The sequence below is a fragment of the Lathamus discolor genome, chromosome 3, assembly GCF_037157495.1.
Source record: "Lathamus discolor isolate bLatDis1 chromosome 3, bLatDis1.hap1, whole genome shotgun sequence".
NCBI lineage: Eukaryota > Metazoa > Chordata > Aves > Psittaciformes > Psittacidae > Lathamus > Lathamus discolor.
In genome coordinates this window covers 33,823,491-33,832,168 of record NC_088886.1, presented here as the reverse complement: position 1 = coordinate 33,832,168, position 8,678 = coordinate 33,823,491, and the positions used below count along the sequence as shown (strand labels likewise).

Here is an 8,678-nt window from a genome sequence, read left to right as displayed (position 1 = left end):
AGGGATGCAATAGCATGCATCACATGGGGCTGCTGTCCTGAGCAGTCTTCTCTGGAGACTTCAATGTTAGAGCTGCACTAGCCCCAGCACTAGGCCCAGGCATGGTACACGATCAAGTCCATGACTTGACTGTACAGATACCTGCTCTGCAGCTCATTGTAAGGTGGAAACACTTTCCTAATAACCCACTCAGGAAAGGGCTTTTTTTTTTTGTTGTTCACAAGAAGCATCTTAATTGCATTCCATTTTTTCTGACATTTGGTGTTGTTCAGAGCTCTTAAATAAGATTTTCAGAAGTATCAAATGACTTCAAAACTACAAGTAGCAGTAAGCATTCTGCTGCCTCCCAGTCAGTTCCTGAAACACCCACAGAGCAGTTGCTGCTCACTACAGCCAACTCCCACACTGAGTTTGGGACTTGGGGTCTCTAACACAGAGCCTAAGACCTAGGAAAGCCAGGTGCATGAGAAGCTATTTAGAGCTAATTAACAGAAACTGTTAAAAGGTGAGGTGTGAGAAGCTTTTACTTTTTCTCAAGATTGGGCACCTAATGCAGCTGGACTGGTTGAATCGCAGTGCTTCTTGATCAGCTCTGCTGTTGCAGGTAGGTACCTACTCTGTGTTTTTGAGAGAAGTGAAGAAATATCTATTTTGTTTTAAAATATGAGAAGAGGAAGCACTCATAGAATTAGACACTTTCGTGTAATCTAGAGTGGCTTAAAAAGGAAATATTTCAGTTGTATGCATGTGTTCTGAGTGGTTCAAAATTGTACCTTTGAGCATGTGTTTCTGACTATGAGGGAAAATGAGGAGGGTTTGTCCTCTTTGATGAGATGCACAAGCTTTGTGCCAGGGAGCGAAAACTCAATGGTCTTGCAGAGAGAGAACACAGGAGACTTAGGAAGCTAAAAAGTAAGAGGAGTAATTGTATCCCCTACCCTATTTTTAGCTAATACTGGTGTAATGCAGGATGTTTTCAACAGGCTTGAGAGTGGGCTTAGGAACAGTAAAACACAGAAGTACAAAATTATGAGAAAAAGGGCTTTGGCCTCCAATAAGAGGATATTGCTGACATTTCTGCCCTGTTTCTTGACCCAAACATGACATTTATTTTTTTTCATCATTAATATGCATCTTCTTGGCAGCTGGTCATAAAAAATTATGGCTTTTTTTCCATGTGACAAAGGAAAAGTATTTCTTTCCATTTATTAGCTAAGGGATTAAGGCAGGAAGCCTAGTTTTCTTCCCACAGCAACGTGGGCATCCTAAGAAAAATGGGAGCTGGGAGGCTTTGGAAGTATGTGTGCCATTAACTCTTAATCTTCTCATGGATCTTCTAGTATTACTAGGCTGAATTCTAGTTTGGCATTTATATTCCACTAAAATGTTGTGGTAACATTTACTTTGAAAAGAACCAAAGGTAATGGACCGATTCAGTCTTGCTTAAGCCTGTTTAAAGATACACAACTTTCCAGCTAGAGGAAAGGTTTTAGTTCTGTTCTGGCTATAACTAAGTCTTTTCTCAACTAAGAGGGTGGAAGGGTGCCAGTTGCAGCCCTATTATTTGGCAGGCAGGAGGTAACCTTACAGTAAACAGCTGTCAACTTCACAGTCTTGCTGAATTTTAATGGCTCAAAAGACTAAAGAGAGTTATGATTTTGCGTGAACCCTTGGGGTCTGGGCTGAATTACTCAGGGCTACATTTAAGCTATCACGTCAGGGTCATATGGCTTGTCTATATAAATTCCTCAAATGTGCCATTAAAATGTCAGTTCTTAACTTAACTAGAACTATAAACCACTTCAGCACAGTTTAAATCTCTGATACAGAATAAAACAATCAAAACAGTATGAAAGGAATATTGTGCGGTTGGAGGCACTGTCACTTTACCTGCATGCAGGTGTGTGCCACTGCTCCCCATTATTTTGGGTTGGTCTTGTTCTACATGTAGTGGAGAATGAGGCTTAGCCTGGGTAAAACAGTAGTATTATTTACTAGGAAACTTTGAGAATTTGGCCTTCCAACATAACTCCAGTGTGTCGTTGCCAATTCCTGTCCTCCTTCATGGATGCCCATGAAAATATAAAAAGAATTCCCAGACAATCAAAACATGGACATCTACTTTAAAAACTCCCTCCATTTTCGGGGAAATACTTATTGTGTGTATCAGCAGTCTCAGAATCTTGATAAGGATTGGAAAGCAGAAAGCACCATAACTTTAAAATTAGGCCAGTGGCAAGTACAAGTGTGAATCACAACTTGGAAAAAGGAAAACCCCAAACCCCATCATTTGGAGACGGCTGTGTTGAAGCAGTGATTTAGGACTGTTTCTTATGCCTAAAGAAAGAACATTTCAATCTGTACTGTAATTCTGCACTAAGGAAGTACCTTTAGTTGCTGCTGTGGACTAGTCACATGTACTTCGTTATCTGTTAGTGACAGCAGACAATTAAAGCAATAATTTAATTGTAGATTCCAGAGCAAAGAGTGCTAGGATGAATATTGACACCTTAATGAATGGTCAAACTGTGGTAATGGTTCCTAGTGGTAATGTGCAGTATGATGAACTAGGCTTTTGATTTGAGGAAAGTTAAACAGAGGAGCAAAAATACAAGTTGGTGAGAATATATAAATCACAGGTGACTAGCTATGTGTAGTTTCAGAATCAAGCATATTTACCTGCACCTGGTATGCCTCATGAATATGCACCTGCATGATATGATATTTTTTCTCTATACTAAAGCCTTGTCTGTTACAAAAGGCAAGGGCAAATACACTGCTGTATTTATGCTTTAAGCTGTAATCTTTATATTATTCCATTACTCCTACTCCATAGGAGTCAGAAATCCTACGGTACATCTCAAAAAAATTATACTGCAATGCTGATGAGTGTATCTTCAAAATGGACGTTGTTTGGAAGATAAACTTGTGCCCTGCAGAGAAGATAAAATGTAGATTTATTGAAGCAAACAAAACAAAACAAAACAAAAGCTCTAGATTGGATTTTGAGCCCTTCTTATATTTTAGGGTCTCTAAAATCAGGTTGCTTGCCCTTTATATTGCAAGTTTTCTGATCACCCATCTTTTATGTCCCCTGTAATCAAACAGATACCAAATTTCAGAGTGACTTGAACAGAAATACTGTATTTCTTTACTAAAACAAAGTAGCTAGATAAAATTGCTCCTAATGTCTTATCAGTAACCATTTTCTTATGTTATCAATGGAAATTAATTTTCTTGATATCTCACCAAAGGCATTGAGGTGCTTTCAGTATGTTCAAGTTTATTTCCAAAGTCATGTGTCTCTTTATTTAGGACTGGATTTATTGCCTCTGCAAAAGTGCTGGTAAAACAGGCTTCATGCTGAAGGAAAAGGCAAAGCAGGAACACTGGGTAGAGGTGCCCATGGAAGCAATTCAGAGCTACCCTTCCATGCCCACTCCTCAGTCCCCTAGCTGAAAGCAGGATCTGTTATGGGTGTGTTCCCATAGCATTGTTTCTTTCAAGAAATTACTGAGACTTCACTTGTCCTTGCTCCTCTCCTAGCTGGATCCAAATTTCCCCCTGTGCTGCCCTGTGTGGAGCCATGAAGAACCTAAGTGTTGTGTGGAGAATGTTATGTTAAACTTGATGTAATAAACAAATTGAGTCAATTACAACATTGAACTGTCAAGCATTAGTTGGAACTTCAAACACTGAGAGTTTAGCTTACTTATTGCTATGGCAATCACTATTAAAAATATTTTTAGCTTATACTAAAGGTATGAAAAAGAAAGAAAAGCAAAAAGCCCTTGAAATGTAAAGTATGAAGACTTACATAAAAAAAAAAAAAAAAAATAGTTTCCCTATGCCTTCAGTGAGAGGACCTTTCATAAGGAATCAAGTTTGACAGTCTTGGATGATTAAACTTGATATTAAATGTCTTCTCTGGGACAAAAAACCCCAACAACAGCTAAGTGCAGCTAGGCCGGTGCTGCTGTTCATGGTCTGATCTTCTTTTTATGAAACAACTGATTATGGCATAAGCATCTTTCAATATCTCTGCTTTGGATAATTCTCTTAGCCCCTTGCTGCCTCCTCCTACCTCTAAAAGATGGAAGTTAGCAATAGATATATTAACTCACTGCAGTGCTCTGGGCTTTAGTTAATAGTTCTTTACAGAGAAAACTAACCTTACTTTGTCAATACTTTTGCTCCTAAGCATTGCACTTTTTTGTTCAAAGGTAATAAAAGAAGGATGGTCTGCCACAAAGTATTATGTAATAATTTATTTCAAATGTAAAAATAACTAAAAAATAACACCCCAGTTCTTGCATTCCTTGTTACAATGTCTGTGAAGGATACTAAGAGGCATGATAAAGGACCCTCTTGTTAGGGATGTCATGGAGGATAGTGAGTAGACGCAGGTAATTACTATTTCAGATGTCTAATGACCTTCCCACTATAGTACAAGAACCTCTATAACCCTGTGTTGCTTTTGGTAGAATATATGATCGTCATGCACACCGATGTACAAAAATCTTCTTTGGTTTTCTAATAGAATAGTATAGCTCAAGAATTTTGTTGTTGTTACTATTTTTTCCAGATGTTGGAGTGTGAAGCTTGAGAAAAAAATGGTTTAAGTTTGTTACTGAGGCTGTGGCCAGAGTTTGGAATGCATGGTGTTTCTATATCATCTGGTGTGAATGCAGTGAAAATGGATGGATGTCAGTGTAAACTGTAAAGAAGGCATTGATGATAGAAGCAGATCAATAGAGACATTTGCACCAATGCAATTTTCTGTTCTTGTATGGAGACACACAAAACAGTGACAGGTGCAGCATCTACCAAATTAATTGTTTGTAGTGTGGAAGCCAGGAATATACCTCCATATGCTCAATAACAAAAAAGTGTTTGAATAGGAAAAGTAGCACTCAAAAGCAGGTAAAAAATACTTAATTACTATTCAAACAACCAGCCACAATGCTGAAATATTTAACTATAAAATGAACACTAGAAGTTTCATGTTATTTTGTGTTTAGGGACAACCTGGAGAATTGAAAGTTCTGAGAAGGAACATCAAATGTATTGAGGTGCTTCACACTCCAGTTCTAGGGCAGATGGCAGTGCCTATTGCTGTCCGCATTATGAAGAAGTAAGTCTTAAGTTTGGCATCAGTCCCTGCCAAACTATTCCAATGGTTCTCAGTAGTCCATTTCTGTTTATGTTCAGGTCTTTAGGTAACTGGAAAAAATATAGATGGAGTTAAAATATCCTGGTTGAGAAGAACAATTTAACTTGCTACTTATATTAATCACACTATATTTAGGCTAAACAGCTTGACCATGAGTCAGGTGTGTGGGAGAACATCTTAAAATCAAGTCAGAATCTGGAATACTTTTTTTTTTAATATTTTTTTTAATGTAAAAGTCTCTGAATGCCATAGTTGAGTGTTTAGAAAGAGAGAGGAACACCCCCAGCCTAAAACAAAAAAAAAAGAAAGAAAAAGGATTTCTCAGTTACTTGGGATTAGCTCATTAGCTTTTGATTCTTGGGTTATGCAGTGAAAACCACCCAAAAATCAACAATAGCCATTTTGTGTAGGAGTGCAGCTGTTTTCCTGCTTTAAATACATGAGACCAAATTGAAACATTTTTTAGTATTTATATTGAGACTGGGAAGGCAAAAGGTGCCTTGGCTGAATGGTTCCCCTTTAGCCCTCTACAGAACTATTTATAAAGACTGTCTATAAGGTGGTGATTTCAAGACAAAAGAATGAATTGAGTTAATAATCTGAACAGTGAAGGAAAGAGTAGTTTACAGTCATAGCCAGTTTGAAAGCTCTGTTGTTTCTTTAACTAAGGTATTGACTGAAGTTGGACTGCTATAAATCTTCCTGCAAGAAAACTGTATGTATACAAGCTTGAAAATTAAGTCTACTCTGTTGTGATTGAGACAGAAAACAACCTGACTCTCAGAACTTCACTGGTCTGTAAAATAACTAAAACATTTGCCAGAAAGGAGAAAGACAGTGTGATTTGATACACATTTTTGAAAAGAATATTGAAGTTATACTTCCATTTAATTGAGACATTAATCCTAGAAAATTGGCTGCTGCATGTAACCTGAAACCTATATCACATTCTTCTACTTGTTTTCTGATATCACCAATTGAAAGCGTATCACAGAAAATAAATCTGTTTTCTTGTCCAAAATATGAGCAATTTCAAGAGAAAACACTGAGCCAAAGAGAAATCTCGAGGAAAAAAGAAGAACCAGTAACCACAACAGATAAATAAAATGACTTCCTCTAACTAATAAACTGGAAACCTGAGTACCGTGTTTGACAGTACTATAGAAACTATAATTTGCCTCACAAACCTCTCAAGAAGTAATGAAAACCTTTATGTGTTTTCTTGATGAGAAGCTGGTCATGTTGTTGACCTCATCAAAGGTGTTTCTTCTTCTGTGGATATTCAGAGCACATGGCACTTTTACTGAAATTCCTTGTTCTCATTGCTGAAGTGTTATATTGATTTTTTTCTTGTGCAATTGAAGCTATGCAGAAACCAAGGCATAGATCCCAATCACGCAAGTCTTGGGGAAAAATTCAGATAATAAAATGTAACCTGCAAATGCTGAATGCAGTGGTAAAAAGTGGTCAGTCATCCTTCTGCTAATACTCAACAAATTTTCTGTAAGTGGCCATTATGAATTACCTCACATTTAGGCAATGGTTAGTTCAATAACTAGAAGGTTAGTCATCAGACCATGCTAGCAGGGTCCATTTAATGGCTGCTTACATGCAAATAGAGTTCTTGGGTAGACTTCTAATTACAATGTAATTCTTCATAGAAGGTATAGTTAGAACTGCAAGCTTTTCTCATAAAACCAGGTCCAAAGGATGTAGACATTGACAAGCCAGTCACTGCAATAACTAAATTTTAGGGTTGAGAGTTAGAGATTTAGGTGCTTTAGGTAGAGTTTTAGCTTGCAGACTTTGAGGATGCTGTCAATTAGCAGTGCTGTGTAATTACATCCTGGGGTTGGTCAAGCTGGCAGGAGTCTCAGTGGAGGAAGAGAAGTTTTTGATGATGCTGGAAACAAAACTGGCTCTTTCATTACATAGTAATGAATTACAGAATTTTGCTTGGCACATGGTTTGCCTTTGATCCATGCAGTTGCTTGTGACCTTGGCTCAAATCTCAACTCCTCTCTTTGTCTCTTACGACTTTGATGCTTGTTTATAATTTCTCATATGGAAATAATGGGCTTCTTTCCTGGTTGTTTAACGCTAAATACTGACAGGTATTCAGGCACCTAAATTTGAAGAGAGGTTAAATGTGTTTACAATTCTGGCATCTAGTTTTTCAAGTTACTTTATATTGGGAAAGTTATGTACTACTTGTAAAATTTGTTATGCCTGCTTTTGAGGAGGACACACCTGCTTTGATTTTGTTGTTAGTTGAGGTAATTTAATCCACAGTAGAGTATATGTATCCTTCATTTGCATTCTGCGAACTGCCTCAGGCTTTCAGGACTAAATCTTTAGCTGATAGACATCTGGGAAATACTCTCTATGTTTCAAAGAAGCTATGTCAATTTATATAGCAGAAGATTTTGTCTTTAATTTTTTTATAATGGGATGTCTGACCTAAATCCAGAGGTCCATAAATGACAACCCCAGGTAGGGGCAGGGCATCCAAAGATATTTAAATCTTCCTTTAATTTCTGTATCTTTTTATACAGAAGTATTTCACTAAATATTTCTCTAAATGTGCATGGAAAAATTAAGCAGTACGTAGAATCTATAGTGGAAAGACAGTTGTGTATTTTCATGCAGAATTGATGACTAGTTATGGGAGGCAGAATTACCAACTCTAGAGAACACAGATGTTAACTGGCATAATGCCCTCTTGTTGCAAATAAATACATTAGATGCTATAAAAGATTTTAAAACAGGAGAGCTCATCTTGGCAGGAGATGTATTTGCTGGATTTGTGCTATTCATTTTGTTTTATAGAATTGCTGTGGAATTGGAATAGACTATTTGAGGAGCTCCTAAAAGCACAAGTGGACTGAGACTTCAAGTTCATTTTATTTCTGATGTTTTTAAAGGAAAAAAAAAATGCTTAATTTGTCATAGACATTTCACCTCTGTACCTGAGATGTCTGTGATATATGCCTGATAAATTAAGCAGTGACATTATCACTAAGTGAAAAAGGCTGGACAACAGTTAAAACGTGCAGGGTTGTTAGTGTGTCTGAAGCACTGCAGAGAGGGACTTTGCCTTTCCATTCAGAAGCTGTGGTATTTGTGTTCTTCCTCCATCATTAATATTCTTTATGATCCAAGTCTCACTGCTATCCCCAGCAAGTTTTCAAAACCAGCCACCCTTCTCAAATGCTTCCTTTTATTCCCATGTGATTATTTTAATTTCTTCCAAGTAAAACCCTACAGAATGTAATGTGACCTGTCTCCTCCTACAGCTCTGCTGCTTGTCACAAAAACGTGGGAGGTTTTTGTGAGTGCATCTTTACCTCCTTTTATAACCAGAGGGACACAAGTATCTATTTAGGGCAACAATACTTGAGGTCAAAAACCTGTTGACAAGGTAGTTTAAGGCAATGTTATACCTTATTTGCACTGATTGCTATGCATCCATTTTATTCAGGCAGTGGAAGGGACCTGCACCTCA

At 37.5% G+C, this 8,678-nt stretch overlaps 1 protein-coding gene across 1 annotated transcript in view; it reads left to right on the top strand.

The window, feature by feature from the left end:
* The first annotated feature begins 542 nt into the window (after positions 1-542).
* Positions 543-8,678, top strand: part of NLGN1 (neuroligin 1) — a 482,423-nt gene continuing 474,287 nt past the window's right edge. Inside the window, exon 1 of the mRNA XM_065674563.1 lies at positions 543-604. The gene's annotated coding sequence lies outside the window, so the exon portion shown is untranslated. The remainder of the gene's footprint in view (positions 605-8,678) is intronic.